The 17676-nt window shown below is 36.4% G+C and overlaps 1 protein-coding gene across 7 annotated transcripts in view; it reads left to right on the top strand.

The window, feature by feature from the left end:
* Positions 1–17376, top strand: part of LOC138693721 (conserved oligomeric Golgi complex subunit 4-like) — a 96425-nt gene extending 79049 nt beyond the window's left edge. For 4 of the 7 annotated variants that reach the window (XR_011330402.1, XR_011330405.1, XR_011330404.1 and 1 more), the window contains 2 exons: positions 10541–10750; positions 14403–17376. The gene's annotated coding sequence lies outside the window, so the exon portion shown is untranslated. The remainder of the gene's footprint in view (positions 1–10540; positions 10751–14402) is intronic. The other 3 variants (XR_011330401.1, XR_011330403.1, XM_069817544.1) reach the window with 3 other exon arrangements.
* The last annotated feature ends 300 nt before the right edge of the window (positions 17377–17676 follow it).

Genomic DNA, 17676 nt, shown 5'->3' with positions numbered 1-17676 from the left:
TAGATTTGTTTTAATTAAAAAAAAAAGAAAGAAAGAAAGGTTTGCATATAAAAATAAGGAAGATGTATATGAAGTTCCGAGAGATTTAGTAGCATATAATTGATTGTTTATTGTTTAAGGTGTAAGGTCATTACCATTCCTAACAAGCCATCAGGTCTACTTCTTTTTAAACACAAACACAAAATAAATGTGTGTATATAGGCGAATAGATTCCATGTTGAAAATAATTATATTGCGGAGGAAAAACATAGATGGCTTTCAAATTATGGAAGATTTATTTTAAGGTAAAAAAAGTAAGAAAACTGGAAAAACGTACAATCTGGCAAACGTAACTAGTTTTCTGTATTCGATTTTCAGAGGGAAATCAAGTGTGTCGTTGAGATGCGGGAACACATTAACACAATTCATTACCGAAGCATATAACTTTGTATTACTATTATTTTATTAAATTTATATGTATGAATAAATTAGTTGCTGGGTAACTTTCGGTGCTGGACCCCGGACTCATTTCACCGGCATTATCACCTTCATATCATTCAGACGCTAAATAACCTGAGATGTTGATACAGCGTCGTAAAATAACCCAATAAAATAAAATAAAAATAAATGAGTATTTTTCAGATTTGATATATAGTTTAACAGTGCCTAATTTTCTGTCCTCAACCGATTCAGAGATCTTGAAGGTCTGTTCCATATCTTACAAAATGCTATTGACCTTTTCAATACTATTCTGGTCTTCTCAGGCCTGGATAGCCTCGTGGTGATTGGAGAGCTAACTGTAGGACATATGTTTATGATCTTATCATTTTGTTTAATTGTTTGTAGCTCTTCTATGTCCAATGTAGCTATATATTTGATTACAAATAATAACAAACTATTGTTATCCACAAGAATGTTTTGAACACACAATAGACATTTCATCATCTGAAGCCAGCCACACATATGGTGTTCCAGAGAATACCTATCAACCAAAATTAATGTACGATTATGCAGAAATGAAAAGATTTAGAGAGAAATTACAAATGCACTTTTACTAATATCTTATCTTATGTACTTACTTACTTACTGGCTTTTAAGGAACCTGGAGGTTCATTGCCGCCCTCTCATAAGCCCGCCTTTGGTCCCTATCCTGAGCAAGATTAATCCAGTCTCTACCATAATATCCCACCTCTCTCAAATTCATTTTAATATTATCTTCCCACCTACGTCTCGGCCTCCCCAAAGGTCTTTTTCCCTCCGGCCTCCCAACTAACACTCTATATGCATTTCTGGAATCGCCCATATGTGCTACATGTCCTGCCCATCTCAAACGTCTGGATTTTATGTTCCTAATTATGTCAGGTGAAGAATACAATGCGTGCAGCTCTGCGTTGTGTAACGTTCTCCAGTCTCCTGTAACTTCATCCCTCTTAGCCCCAAATATTTTCCTAAGAACCTTATTCTCAAATACCCTTAATCTCTGTTCCTCTTTCAAAGTGAGAGTCCAAGTTTCACAACCATACAGAACAACCGGTAATATAACTGTTTTATAAATTCTAACTTTCAGATTTTTTGACAGCAGACTAGATGACAAAAGCTTCTCAACCGAATAATAACAGGGATTTCCCATATTTATTCTGCGTTTAATTTCCTCCCGAGTGTCATTTATATTTGTTACTGTTGCTCCAAGATATTTGAATTTTTCCACCTCTTCAAAGGATAAATCTCCAATTTTTATATTTCCATTTCGTACAATATTCTGGTCACGAGACATAATCATATACTTAGTCTTTTCGGGATCTACTTCCATCCCTATAGCTTTACTTGCTTCAACTAGAATTTCCGCGTTTTCCCTAATCGTTTGTGGATTTTCTCCTAACATATTCACGCCATCCGCATAGACAAGAAGCTGATGTAACCCGTTCAATTTCAAACCCTCTGTGTTATCCTGAACTTTTCTAATGGCATATTCTAGAGCGAAGTTAAAAAGTAAAGGTGATAGTGCATCTCCTTGCTTTAGGCCACAGTAAATTGGAAACGCATCTGACAGAAACTGACCTATACGGACTCTGCTGTATGTTTCTCTGAGACACATTTTAATTAATCGAACTAGTTTCTTGGGAATACCAAATTCAATAAGATTATCATATAAACTTCTCTCTTAACCGAGTCATATGCCTTTTTGAAATCTATGAATAAGTGATGCACTGTACCCTTATACTCCCATTTTTTCTCCACTATCTGTCGAATACAAAGTATCTGACCAATAGTTGATCTATTACGCCTAAAACCACACTGATGATCCCCAATAATTTCATCTACATACAGAGTTAATCTTCTCAAAAGAATATTGGACAAAATTTTGTACAACATCAACAAAGTGATATTCCTCGAAAGTTACTACAGTTAGTGTTGTCCCCCTTCTTAAAGATAGGTACGATTGTGGACTCCTTCCATTGTTCTGGTACAGTTTCCTTTTCCCAAATAGCAAGTACAAACGTATAAATTTCGTTAGATAATGCGCTTCCTTCCTCTTGTATTAATTCTGCTGGAATTTGATCGATACCTGGAGACTTATAATTTTTCAGATTTTCTATCGCAATTTCGACTTCAGAAAGTGTGGGTTCGAGTATAAATGGCTCAGCAGTTTGTATTTCAATTTCGTCCCCATCATTTCTATTTGGCCTATGTATATTTAGCAGTTGCCCAAAATAGTTTTTCCATCTGTTCAGGATTGAATGAGAGTCTGCAAGCAAGTCACCATTCTCATCCTTGATCACGTTTACCCTTGCCTGATATCCGTTTTTAAATTCCTTTATACCCTTATATAAATCTCGAATGTTTTTATTTTTACTATTTGTTTCTACCTCATTCAGTTTTTCCTTCAAGTAATCTCTCTTTTTATTCCTAAGTGTACGACTTGCTTCCCGTCTTTCATTGAAATAATTATCTCTATTCTCCACAATTGGATCCTGTAAGAATTTCAATTTTGCCTGTTTCCTTCTATCTACTACAGTGGAACAATCTTCATCAAACCATGGTTTCTTTTTCTTAGTTTCATGATAACCTATGCTCTGCTCAGCTGCAATTTTGATATTATCTCGGATATTGTCCCACACGCTATTAACATCTAACTCTTCCCCAGCTTCGTCAGCAGTTGCTAAAGCAGCAAACCTATTTGAAATTTCAACCTGATAACGTTGCTTAGTTTCCTCGTCCTTTAATTTCAGAATATTGAATCTACTAATATTAGCTTGTTGCTCTACTCGCTTGGCTACTGATAGTCTTTCTCTTAATTCTCCAATCACCAAATAATGATCAGAATTACAGTCTGCCCCCCTGAAAGTTCGAATGTCTACTATACTAGTGTGCCTTCTTTTATCTATCAAGATGTGATCTATCTGGTTATGTGTCATTCCGTCTGGAGAAGTCCACGTATATTTATGTATATCCTTATGGGGGAATGTTGTACTCTTGACAATTAAATTTTTTGATGTGGCAAAGTTGACTAACCTAACTCCATTGTCACTGCTAATTACGAGTAGGCTCTCTTTTCCAATTGTTGGTTTAAAAATATCCTCCCGTCCTACTTTAGCATTGAAATCCCCCAATAGAACTTTCATGTGGTATCTAGATAACTGATCAAAAGTATGTTCCAATTCCTCATAGAAGCTATCCTTTATATGTCGTCTTTCTCTTCTGTAGGGGCGTGAGCATTTATAACTATGATGTCGCACCATCTACCCTTAAGTACTAAATACGATAACCTGTCACTGATAAATTCGACCTTTTTTACTGCTGATTTTATTCTTTTATGTACAATGAATCCTGTTCCTAATTGGTGATTATCGTTTCCTTCCCCATAATACAATAAGTAATCACCTATTTGTGAAATGCCATTCCCATCTAACCTAACCTCTTGTACTCCCACGAAGTCTATTCTATATCTAGCTAGTTCTTTTGCTACTAATGTTATCCCTCCTGTTCTATAAAGACTAGTTATGTTCCATGTACCAAATCTTATAACCTTTTTCCTTTGCTGTGGTCGTGCCGGACAATCAGTCCCATTCCGAGGCTTACTGTTAGGTTTCGTAACAAGCTGTTTTTTACGGTGATGGGTTGTTAGCCCTTCACCCAACCCCCAAGCTGGATTACCACCCCTTATCGGCTGTCCACGACTGCTTATTCAATATATTCGCAGCTACCCTCCATATCTGGAGGCCGTCTCCTCTATCCGCAACCTGAGGACGCGCCATGCCGTGGTGATAGGGACCCACAATACATGGTCTTATCTTATGTAGAGGAAAATATTTTCAAAGTGTCTTCCTGCTACTCATTGTATACAACACAGTTTGATTGCAAAATTGGAGGTTATTTTTCGAAGAAGTTCTAGTGAAATAACATAAATTTCTTCTTGAATTGCACGTTTTATGTAATTAATTTGTTGCTGACCGATCCCAGTGCACTCTGTCTTTAAGATATATCCACAAGGATTGAGATCTGACCAGTCCACACATCTCCGAGTGAAGCAAGATCACTATTGCCAAAATGCTCATTCAGTGGCTGGGTGTCAATAAATGGTACTCCATTTTCTCACCAGAGATAATATGATACAGAAAAGAAATAATCTCGTCTTCCAGTATTGCGTCATAACACTGAGAATTGACCATTCCTTCAGTGAAATTTTGTTTAAAATTATCTTCGCACTTTCATTTGATCTGTAATACTCTGTAACGTTGTTCAGGATATTAAGTGTCATTTCGTCAAAGATCAAGAATCACGAATTATACACACTTCAGTCATCTAGAACAAAATAGGGCAACGTAATGAAGACATGTGTAAGTTTCACCTCGTATATTTTGGTTCTGGAGGTTCATAATCCACAGTTAATTCCCGATTTACCACGCAAATCGTCAGTAGCTGCATTTAGACTGGCAACAGGCCATGACTGTTTGGCTAAACACCTGCCTAGAATTGGAATATATCAGTCTCCTAACTGCCCATTGTGCAACTCAAACCAAGAAATGGATTCGGAACACCCTAAAATCTGTGCTTCAGTGGCTGACCATGACAATATCTTTGAAAAATATTGGATTGCAAGAGGTCAAATGACTTTATTGTCAAATGCCTGGCATTAAAAAACAGCAACAACTTTTTGAAAATGGTAGATATTTTTTGGACCACCCAGTACATAACGTACATGAAACAAGAGTATAATAATAATATAATTTCTGTTGGTCTTCAATTCCTTCGGGTGTGATTAACATCTGTGACATTCCTTGAGTCTGCTAAAACAACAGTTTTGAATTTTATTTTGAGGTGGGAAATGTCTAAGGTACTGTTGAAGATTCTAATCTGGAACCTGACAGAAATGCGACGCGACCCTACAGTTCGCGATAGTGACCCCTATTAGTAATGCTAGCCTGTTCTGTTCCTACCTCATAGCGGAAGCTGTTGAGCAAGTCACATTCAGGTGTGGTGTTGCTGTTTTCGCCACCAGTCATCAGTATTATTAATATTATCAGTTATCACTATCACTACCACTGTCGTAAGCCCCCTTAAATTCATAATAATTATGCTTGTAATGTTGGGGACCGATAGGTTTTTCAAGTTGGCTATTCGTTTACCATTCAGTACTCTAGCATGCGTAAACAGCGTAAGTGCTGAATAATAATGTCCAAGGTTGAAGGTTTTCAGGTGCATATTTTTGCATCGGATTTGGTGAGTATTTTGAAGTGAATGACGGGAATATTATATGTAAATTATGTAATACAAATATACGAAGTTACAAGTGATATTATATACAGAGACATTGTAGCACAAGAAAATCAAGGCGAAAACTCAAACCCACGAATTTCATTAATCACATATGATAGGAGTTCATCTTTTTCCCAGTATTGTTTATCTATATTTTCAATGTGTCTACAGAATCCTTCTCAGTCTTCATTTGTCACAAGAGAAAGTGCAGTTTTTGTCACTTGCATTAATTTCTGTAAATTTAAGTCACCCATGACTAGGGCCCGGATAGTTATGTACTAAAATTCAGTGAAATATGTACATATATGTGTATTTAAAAATCTTGAAATATGAATAAAACCATTAAAATATCAAGAAATATGTAACATAATATCATAATTTCCCTACATTTTCTTGAAATATGTTGCTGATAGACTACCTACAGGATCACGTCATGTCTTAACACATACCATATTATGGATCCAATATTACAACTAGATATAATAATCTATGTAAATAACTTAAAAATTGAAAATTACATATTGCTGTTAATTTTCCACATTACGAACACCATAACAATAAGGAACAAACATGTGTTTCAAATTGTCTAATAGAAAACTTCTCCTGTTATTGTGTAACATGGCTTTGTACTGTCTAAATGATCGTTCAAATTCATATTATGTAATGGGTGCATATTTAAACTTGCACAAAACTTCTGGTGTGTACTCAATTTCAAAGACTTCGGTACTACTTTCATTTAGCATTCTGTAATAGCACTGATAGCCTTGAATCCTCGGTTTTTCTTCAAACTGGAAGAAAGCGTATCCTTCACTGCAGCTACAACCGGCCCTTGTAGACTTTTCAGAGACGTGACTGCAGAATGAACAACATCAAGCCTGTCTGAGAGTATGGAAGAAGATGTCTCCAAAGATTTAATGGCAATGCATAAATGCGAAAAATTGCAATATTATTTTTAAGCTTTGCATCACTAAATGATTGCTTTACTGTTTCTACAGAAACTGCATCTTGGGAATAAAAATGCTGGACAACTTGTTTCACAGAATCAGAATTCTTTGGGTAGTAGCCTACAGCATCAATCCAACTTCCCCACCTTGTTAAGATTGAATGAAAAAGGAGTGGAAGCTCAGGAAACAGTTCTTCGAATTTGTCAACTCTGTTGTAAGCCTTTAAAAATACTTTATTTGTATTCGAAATTAGTGTGTCATCTTTAGAAAATTGAGATGGAACCAGTTCTGCTATGCGATGGAATGCATGCACAAGACATGCGAGATGTAACATTTTAGGATATAAAACTTGGAAAGCTGTGGCAGTTTTGCACATATATGGTGCTGCATCAGTCACAAGAAGGAAGACATTACTGTGTTTCACCCCATCGGGCCACAAAAGCCCCATTGCATCATTAAATAATTTAGCAATATATTTATGATTGCATTTGATAACACCTCACAAGTTAACAACACAAGCTTACTCGCTTCATTATCTTTCAACACGCCCAATATAACATTTCCAATATATCATTCCTATACATCAGTTGCCTCGTCAATTGAAATCCAAATGAGATCATCACAACCAATTTCCAAATGAATAGAGTTGATTGTTTCCATATATAAGTCAGGTGCACAGTTCTTTCTGATTGTAGATTAATCTGGCACAGTTTCACGTGTGTATTTCTCAAGAAACTCGCACAGCGCTGGATTTTTTAACTTCCAAATAGGGATATCAGCACAAACCATAGCACCACGCAGATCACTTGCAAACTGAGATTTCTGAGGTTCTGGGCGTTTCTGAGTTGAGGTTCAGTGAGTAAGAACTGCTTTTGGTTTCGAAGCATGGGCCCGATGATGTGACGTGGATAAGTGTTCTAGGACTTGAAAACGTTGAGAACAGGGCACATTCTTCTCACAAACAAGGCAAAAAAGTACCTTTCCATCTGTGGATAAATTGTCAAATTCCTCTGTGTAATGCTTTAACTTTACACAGAGTGAGATTTTTTCCTTCGGCATCTTTTAGTGGAACATTTAACTTGAAATTAAAAAAGAATTAAATGCTGAAGTCATACAACACAAAGTTATTGTTCAATCTACACACGCCAGCTAACTGCGACTAATTGGCGCTTCAATCAGTGACCTGGCATGGCTTGGACACGCAGTGACAAGGTGCGCATCACGTGATCGACGGACAGGCAGAGAGATTCTAGACAGAAAACCTTTTTGACCTTCTCACGCAAGGTCATACACTTGTAAGATATGCAGGCATGTAATAACGAATAAAATTGCAATTAAGCATGGAAATATTAATAAATATGTAAAAATATGTAAAGAGCAAAATATGTAAGAATATGTACTAAAGAGCAAAATATGTAAAAATATGTACTTTCAAGTTTACGTTTTTAGGCTCTAATTGGCATGAAACTCCAACATATCACAAATCTCGTATCTTAATGTTGATAGGAAAAAACATGTAATTACATAATTATCCGGGCCCTACCCATGACATTATTGTCCCTGACAATACGTTTCACTTTAGTTCAAGCCAATTCAATTGGAATCAACTCGCAGATGTAAGGCGGCAATCTAAGAACTTTGTGGTTATGTTGTTCCAAAATGTTGTCAACTTTGTAATTTTTTTGCTTTAGCTTCAGAGATAGAATAAGGTTATAGAGGTCGTTCTTTCTCATACTTTCATCACAGTTCACTTCTTTCTTGCGAAGCCAAGAGATCATGTCTGTCTTTACTGCATATACAGATGGCAGTTTGTCGATCTGGAGACAGTGATACGGAGCACAGTAACTGATTGAGGAGGAAGATTGAATATCAATTTTTGTATTACTCATCTTTCAAAATTTTCGGCGTTTATCTGACCGTGGTAATCTCCCGGCTTTATATATAAGTTCTGCATTAGGAAGGAACCCATTAATTCTTCCTACTGTACCACGTTCAGAGTTTACATTCGTGTGGACATTTACACTCTCATTTTGCCAACATTTTCGAAATATCATATTGCTCTTCACCCAGGTCTCGTTTATATAAAAAACTGAATGTCCCTTGCTCCGGAATTCATATATTTGCACCAGCTATATCGATCTCCAGTCTACGATGGGTGAAATTATTTTCAGAATGTCTTGTAATATTGAACAGTGCAATGATAGTACACAAGCTTCAGCATGTTATCTGTTGTTTTTTATTCCCCGCTTAGCCTCGCTTCATCATCCCGCAAGTTCCAAGATTGGAGTCTTCAACAGTAGAATTCATTACCCCATTGACATGGTAGCTGGAGATAATGATGGGCAGGGTTGTTTTTTATATGCGGCACAGATTGTAGATTTTGTCTGAAGCTTTGTTATTAAAGAACAAAGCTTTTCTACATGTAATAAATTTATTAAACGGAGTCCCCAGCTTCATTTCCTAAGGATTTATATCGCCATTAAAAATCTATTGCCCCTAGAGTCAACGGCAATTCAGAAGGCGGTAGTCTGCTAGCGTTTGTGTCGAGAGAGACAGAGAGAGCAATGCAGCGTAGAACATTGCCACATCGTACTTCATGCACACGTGCAATACAAATAGCGCAGGAGAGAATTTAAATTATCAAAAGACAATAACGACCTTAGCCTTTGATTACTGTAAGCATGACACCAAACAAACCCTCCTTTCTTCACTAACAATAGGCCTATTCTTTGCACGGTTCTCAATCCCACACCGCATGCTTCTGCAGTCGTTCGTTGCGCATTGGCAACATTGCAGCCAGCATCAAGATGGCCGGCAGTGTTCTGCTCGTCAATATTTTTAAAATAATTATACGCCTTAAACACTCTTTTCCATGCCTACTTGTGCAATACTTTTCTTTTTACAATCTCTTCTTCAATTTAAAAAACACACACACACACACACACACACGCACACACACACACACACGCACGCACACACACACACACACACACACACACAGAGTAAATGTTAGTTTTAGTTATTCAATGTATTGAAGCACTCACACGTGAAGAAACAAACTTGGGAAGTACTTGTTATACACTAATTCCAATTGGTTCTACTGTACAAGCTTGTGACGTCACATACCAGAAGTGCTATGGCACATATAGCAGCTGAAATGCCGTCTAGTCTAGCTGCATTTCAAACCACAATCCTTGGACCTAATGGTAAGTATAATAGTCACTGACGACATTGATTTGTGTGAGAATAAATTTTATGTTATGTATGAGATGAGGACTACAGTTAAGTTTCAGGAGGACTTTGCTAGTTATGAAGCCAATGAACCATTTGTTCAAAACCTCATAATGAACTTAGATGGGTTGTTAGGAATTTTTAAAGGATCTTCAACTACAAGCAATTATGATACATTAGTCAGGATTCTAACTGTGAGGTCACTAGTCACATGGAGAAAGTTGTATTGAAATCCACGTTCAACAGGGCGAGTTCGATGCACACAGACTGATTATTATGTATTAATGCTCTTTAAAAGTAGAAGCAGACTTTGGGTATCCCACCATATGTCTTCAATGTTTCGAAGTGCATCTTCAGGGCATTTAGTACGACTTGAAGGATCACCTGTTATGTCTGGCTACCCCAAGAAACTGGTCCAAGTTTCAGTACATAGTGAAATACCCATATGTCTGCTTTGAAGACAATTACCATGAAAGCTTAAAATCTTACACTTATAAGATTATTTTGTATGCAGAAGTGTCATGTCATTTTTATTCTATAATTGAATGGTTTGAAATTTGCAGCCATATTAAGTTTGCAGATGACAAGTTAGTGAAATAAAGGATTCTGAATATTTTGTAATGTTGCAGTTGGGAGGTCTTGTGTTTGATAAGGAAGCTTGTGCACTGGTGAGTTACCTCACAAGCACTAATTGTGGTCTATACGTGACAAGTTTGCCCGTCTGACAACTATTCTCAACCTGGAGAGGGTAACTGAAATATCAGATATTGGGGTAATAATTCTGGACCTCTCACTTGGAGACTCATTCCTACTGAAATTCGTCAGATAATGGCTCTTAGGTAAGTCAATTGAGGCAGAGTTCTTTTTATTCTGATATTTTTGTCATAAATAAAGATTGCTTGTTGAATTTCTACCAGTATTCATGCTTGTTAATAGTGAAGTGTATGGTCAAAAGACCCATGCACTGGATTTAAGGGTAAATTCTTTATTGGTAATATATATATGTGTAATTGTTGAATAAGTCTATATCTATCTAATTTAACATATAAAAAGCAATCAAAATTTATAACTTTCCGAATACCATCAATTACATTCCAAACAGTAACTAGTGAACAGGTCAGTGTTAATGCAGACAGCATCCCAAACTATTACATTACAAAAGTGACCATCATTCCCGGAGTCGCTAACAAGCCAACCTGCATAGTCAGGAGACCCTTGCCCTTCACGAGATTTCATGGCTAATTCTTAATTCTTAACTTCTTAATATATGCGTCTGGGTAGTCGACTCCTGATAATTCACATGCGGCTAATGTGGGAGGGAGAGGAGCAAACACGTCATTTCCGTTTTTACTTCGTTTATGCTTTCTTCCTCCTTCTCAAGAAATTTTCGATCTAAAATCATAAAAAATGAACAATCCACTAAAAAAAAGACTACAGTATTTTTGTTAAGTGAAGGTGTCTTATGATATTTTGTAAAACCTGTACTTCTTGTTTTAAGATTCTGTCACACTGCAGTGCTGTATAGTTACAATTAGGGCTCGGAAGTTGATGAAATATCATCTTTCTTTCTGAGACATCACAGACAATGCAGAATGCAATACAAACCCGTTCACTTCAACACGAATCAATATAGCCTAGTTTTATTTTTCGGTCTTTTATTGTCTATTGGTCATTTTTAGGAAATGTTCCACTTTTTGTTGCATTTTTGCCCTTTTCTCCTTATGAACGGATTTTTTTTACGCTGTAGTTGTAGTCTAAATTCAAGAACCTACTGCAGATTGCTCATGCAATTATTTGCATCTTACAGGAATTTTCCTTATGGTTTCATAAGCCTGGACTCGGATCACGTGTGTTACGTGCTTCCCCCATTCAACAAAATAGAACAAATACTGCAGCCACAGTGCTCACAGTCAGCATATTGTATCTCACAAGTGAAGAGTAAAAATTCAGAAAGTAAAATAAAGCAAAGTTTTTTTGCTACAGTTAGTGACTGACTTTGGTGACAATGTATTTTCCATAGATGAAAGTATACTATTTTTTTATATTTTATCGTTATAATCATGGTCATTTTTCTAAATTTTAATGTCATATTTTCAGAAATATAGTGTCATTTTATAGGCCATTTTTCTTTAATTTTTAAGTCATCAACTTCCGAGCCCAAGTTAAAATGTTTCAAAGTGTTTTGCACTGTTTCACATTTTGCACTTCATTTTGAAGCGTATTTTAGTAACTGAGCCTGTCAGAGTAACATTTACTGGATTTCAGACAATAATAAAAAATTTTGAGGATAATTCGCGATTTCTGATATTTCACAGAAGTTCATGCACTAATTATTGTGAATGATCGAAAGTCGACTGTATATGAAAAATATGAAAGAACTCTCAAAATTAGCATTTGTCACTCGATTGCAAGGTTTTTCTTCATTTTTTGGTTATACCAAAATAGCATCAGGCCAGAGAAGGCAATTTGTGTGTTCTGATGAGAGAAAACCTCTTGCCACAATGCTGTGAGGGTTTAGACGAAAGTAGCAAACCATCAATTTGTACTTGGTATGAGAGTTTTGTAGTGAGGGTTGTGTAAGTAAATACAAACACACCAGTAAACCACTCATAAGTGAAAAACATAATAAAGTCATTTATGTGAAGCTCTCAGAAATATCTTTGATGTGCCATCTCATGACATACCAAAGAACAGGTATTACATTGAGTGTAGAGGCTGTATGAAATCTCCTGTTGTGAAGCCACTGAATTTCTCTCAAAATGGGATTTAGTGAAAGAATGTGTATGTCAACAACATTGAAGATACAAAATAACCTTCTGAGTCCTGTACTATATTTCATACATGCAGCTCAGTCCTGCTGATCCGAAGCTGCGCTCGGGCTTGGGTCGGATCCCCCGTGTGGTGTCTGATTGGTTTTCCCCAGCTGTGGGACTGATGCCGGATGGTCTATGGCGAGTCCTCGGCCTCACATCATTTCATCCCCGTTTTGTCTGATTACCTTGTTGGGTTTTTTCCGAGGTTTTCCCCGACCATAAGGCAAATGCCAGGTAATCTTTTGGCGAATTCTCGGGTCTCACTACATCTCGCCAAAAAATTGTAGAAAATTGCAAAATTATAAAAATTGTAATTGTAATCTTGTAAAATTTTGACTTGTTCCACATCTTAAAGCTTCATTGCTAATGTAAGATCTATGGAATATAATAAATGAAATAAAAAAAAATGAAATGAAATAAGATGTATGTGTAGAGACCCGAAGTACAGTATAATATACCTGCATTTGTGCCCTAACTGTAACTTGCAGAATTTTTCCTCATGTCAATGACTTTTTTTTGAAGTGTAGAATTATATTGAACTTTAAAATAATACAACAAATGTCTCAGGACTCAGGAGGTTAAAGATACATGGATTAAAATTGATTATGAAATATTCTGCAGTGGTTAGCAAGAAATTGAATATCAGTATGATGAGATGTGGGTTACAGTAGAACCCCGTTTATCCGAAACAATGGGGGCAGAGGTGATTTCGGATAAGCAGTTTTTCAGATAAACTGTAAATTCCAAAAATTCCACTTTTCTATGAAGAAAAAAAATTATGATTAAAAATGTCTCTATGTTATCCAGATACTATAAAAATTGATCACTTACATCTTACAATAACAAGATCTACTTAAAGTAATCAGATATTTTGGGATGAGTTTTAATTTCGCAATGTTTCTTGTCCCTCCGCTGCTTTATTAGTAAAACTTCTTCTGGTGATGTTTCCTCTACAAAATGTAACGCAGTCTGTATCAGAGGATTTCACCATTTTTTCATTCTTCTCACAGCCTCATGTTTTTCTTTAACTGTAGTCTCTACACATTTCCTTTACTCGAAATTTCAATAGAAGATGTACCATACACTGTAATGCTTGGAACTGCAGATGAAGAATCCACATTGTTATTTTACTGATTAATGTTTTCTGCGAAGCTAGTAATCCTACACAATTGAAGCAACGCATTTCACCTCTAAGGCATTGTCAACTAGTGAGCGACCTTCTTTAAGAGTGAGAGATGAGTGAAAGTGTTTCTTTTAGAGGGCCCCGTCACCAGCATAGCTCATCGGCTAAGGCACTTGCCTACCAATCCAGAATTGTGTTCAGGCACAGGTTCGATTCCTACTTGGGCTGATTACCTGGTTGGGTTTTTTCCGAGATTTTCTCTAATCGTAAGACAAATAAATCTTCCTCTACATTGAACTAAAAAAAAAAGTCTCGGTTAACCTGGATTTCTGTTAACCAAAGTTCAGATAAACAGGGTTCTACTGTACTTAACGATGTTCACATTAAAAAAACTAACTCTAATATGTCAACAAAACTTATTTTGAGTTACCCTTTCATATCTGATGTATTTCATAAGTTTATCTCGAGGTAGTTCCCAATAATAAATTATTCCATTGGAAAAATCATTTACAGACACATTTGTAACATTAAAGATTTTCTACTCTTCTTTTTTAGGACTGATTTCAGAAGAGATGACATCAAAGAACTGAAGCTGTAACACAGGAGTACAGTGAACCTGGAATATGTTGCAGTGCTGCCATTTATTTTTATTCTCTGTGAGAATTACCCTCAGGTGCCTAATTGCTATTTATAGCCCGTCATTTTTAATTGTGGTGCAAGGTATTACGTATTTGAGTTAGGAATGTTATAGAAAAAGATAGAATATTACATGTTGAACAGTTATACATTTGAATGTAAAGTGTAATTAGATTCTTAGATAGTGGTGTATTTAGAAAGTATTTATTTGATTAGTAAATGCTTTGTCTTGGCTGGAATTTCCTGTAAATAATGATACTGTCAATAATACCATGGCTACATTTTTACAAATGCTTTCATTCCGAAAATTAAGATTTTATGCCATTTCTTCAATTCTGCGGTTGATGCAGCTTTCTTAAATAGTTAATTAAAAATTACACTTTCTTTTTTTTTGTGTGTATGTGTCCTGGTGTGCTTGTAATTGTGTGTGTAAATTCGCGAAACTAATAATAAGATGCTCATATTCTTAATTTTCGCAATACCAGGGGTGAAGCGTCCATATAAGCAATGCGAGACATTTGTTGAAGCACATTGATACAAAGCTTTATTTATATTAGAAGTTTTTGTATTCATGCATTATTGGAAAATTATTCCTTGCACTTTCTTCTCAGTAGAGCCGTGTGCTGTGTCTCAACCTGTGTTATGCTCAGAGCTGTGTGAACAAAAAGAACGGTTCTTATGATAGGCAGGTTAGCTATTAGAGGGCTACTACAGCCCTTTTGGCAGTCACTCACGTGAATACAGCTGTGCAACAGCATTATGGATACCGTGAGACATGTAGAAAAAGTTCACTTCACTTCACTTCAGTTTATTTATTGACGTCCTGCCAGCTGAAGATCCGACTAACTTTAATGTCTGGGTCTTCATAATTAAGCACTATGTTTGTCACTTGATGAATGCAGTAGTACTAACATGCCGGATGTTAGATTTTCATTTTACACCTTATTGGATGTTGTTTAATACTTGCGTTTTGATTGAGTAGGGACTTTAGATCCCAAGGGTTTAATAGATGTGAGTTATGAACTGGTCTGTTTTTATTTTATGTAGGGGACATTCAAATGAAGTATGGTTTGCGATTCCATTTTTACCACATATACAGTTTGCCGTGTCTGTCACTCCAATTTTGTTTAAATAAACCAAGGTCTGAGCTTGCTTTAGTTTTAAGTTGTGATACGTTACTGTTTGCTTTCTACAGGGTCATTAAAAAATTAGTGGCAACAATGTTTGTATGTGGCACTATCAGCGGTAAATAACGTAAGCTGATAACAATGTGAAAGAGAAACATCTGATGTGTGTTATCTGTGAGTTTGAAGACAATAATCTCATTTATGAGATATTTGTAGTGAGTTTAATTTGTAGACTGTTATATGTAGCGCTCTGAAATATTTAGCAAATACGAACAAAGATGCTTCATTGAAATTCAGATTGCAAGAGGCAGGAATGCTCGACAATGCCATACAGCATTACTGGAAGCTTGTGGTAGAGAGACTTCACCATATCGTAACCTGGCTAGGTGGGCGCATGCATTTCGCAGCAGGAGGGAAGATGTTCATCAAAAACGTGGACTGGCAGACCGTAATTGGCAAGTGAATGCTGGAAGAACACCGTTGTTGGTTATGATTTTGTCAGAATCTTTCTCATTCATTCAGTTTGTGTCATCGTGTGAATGGTGCATAGTACAGTTACTTTCTGGAACACCATTTACAACCAGCGGTGCACCGTAACGTCCAAATCTCCTGAATTCTCATCCTATTGTGCTACATGATGGTGCTCGCTCTCACATAGCTGCCCCTGTGGTTAATTTACTTCGCAGATGGAACTGGGAAATTCTGGAGCATCCTCCATACTCCCCAGATATGAGCCCATGTAATTTTCAACTTTTCGCGGAAATGAAATTCCCACTTAGAGGTTCGCTTTAGGACTAGCGCAGTCTGTTCGAAGATTAGTTCTGGATGGCATCCGTCGTCTCCCTGAGGTGGGCTCTTCATGTTGAAGGAGATTGCTTCTGAGCACTGCAACATTGTGACTGTTCCAAAAATATTTTCTTTGTTGTTAATTCAAATGTTGCCACTGAATGACCTATGTAGAATACCTCAGAGCATAAGGCCACGGTTTGCATTTCTTTACATCCCATTTTGGGTCAGGTTGAGTCCCATTCTCTCATTATTGTTTAAGTTCCTAATTAATTTTGATATAATGTCATGGGATAGGACGTGGATATAAACAACGTTGCTGATTTTGCAAGTTGATCTGCCTGTTCGTTGCCTGGGATTTTGACATGTCTGAGGTTCCATAATAGATCGATGTTATTGTTATTTTTCTCGTTTGTGTAATAGATATTGGCAATCATCCTGTTCTTGTAGAGTTGTGAATGTTGTCTATATTGATCGAATCGGAACAAGTAATAATATTGTGGTTATTGCGAGGATTTCAGTGGAGTAAACAGACCAATTATCCAGAACATTAAATTGTTGGCTGGTTGAAAAAGGCGGCTGCTGTCCCCTGCTTAGTTTTGGATCCATCTGTATATATTGCTGTTGTTGGTTTGTTGTTGATAGTGGTGTAATGTTCTAGGCTGTGTTGGAATTGTTGAGCAATCATCATACCTAATTGTTTTCTCAAAGTTATTAGTTTCACGTATCCAGTAATATATCATAGTCAATACTGTAAAGACAAATTCAATTTCTGTGTATTATATGAAATGAGTATTGCCCATTGTGCAACTCAAACCAAGAAATGGATTCGGAACACCTCAAAATCTGTGCTTCAGTGGCTGGCCATGATAATATCTTTGAAAAATATTGGAGTGCAAGAGGTCAAATGACTTTATTATCAAACGCCTGGCATTAGAAAACAACAACAACAACAATTTCTGTGTATTATCTAAATCTTTCCATTGTTTGAACTGTTGTGATTAACATTTGTATGAAGAGTGAAATTAATTCTGTATTGAAGTTCAGTACTATCTGCAGTTCCCCGTGAGATCACAACTTTCCATAAATTTGAGTTCTCTCTTTGTAAGCACTGTAGAAAGTGCTTGTTTGCTGTCAGTCTCAGTGATGCCAACTGTACCATCATATGACACAATGTACCACGTACCATAATGATAGTACTATTGTATGCAGTATCATACTGTAATTTCATTTCTGCCAATAACCCAATTTTATGCTGTATTTTCAACAACTTTTTTTTA

This window comes from Periplaneta americana, unplaced genomic scaffold (assembly GCF_040183065.1).
Source record: "Periplaneta americana isolate PAMFEO1 unplaced genomic scaffold, P.americana_PAMFEO1_priV1 scaffold_19, whole genome shotgun sequence".
NCBI lineage: Eukaryota > Metazoa > Arthropoda > Insecta > Blattodea > Blattidae > Periplaneta > Periplaneta americana.
Note: the sequence above shows the minus strand (reverse complement) of the source record. Positions and strands in the feature narration are given on the sequence as shown.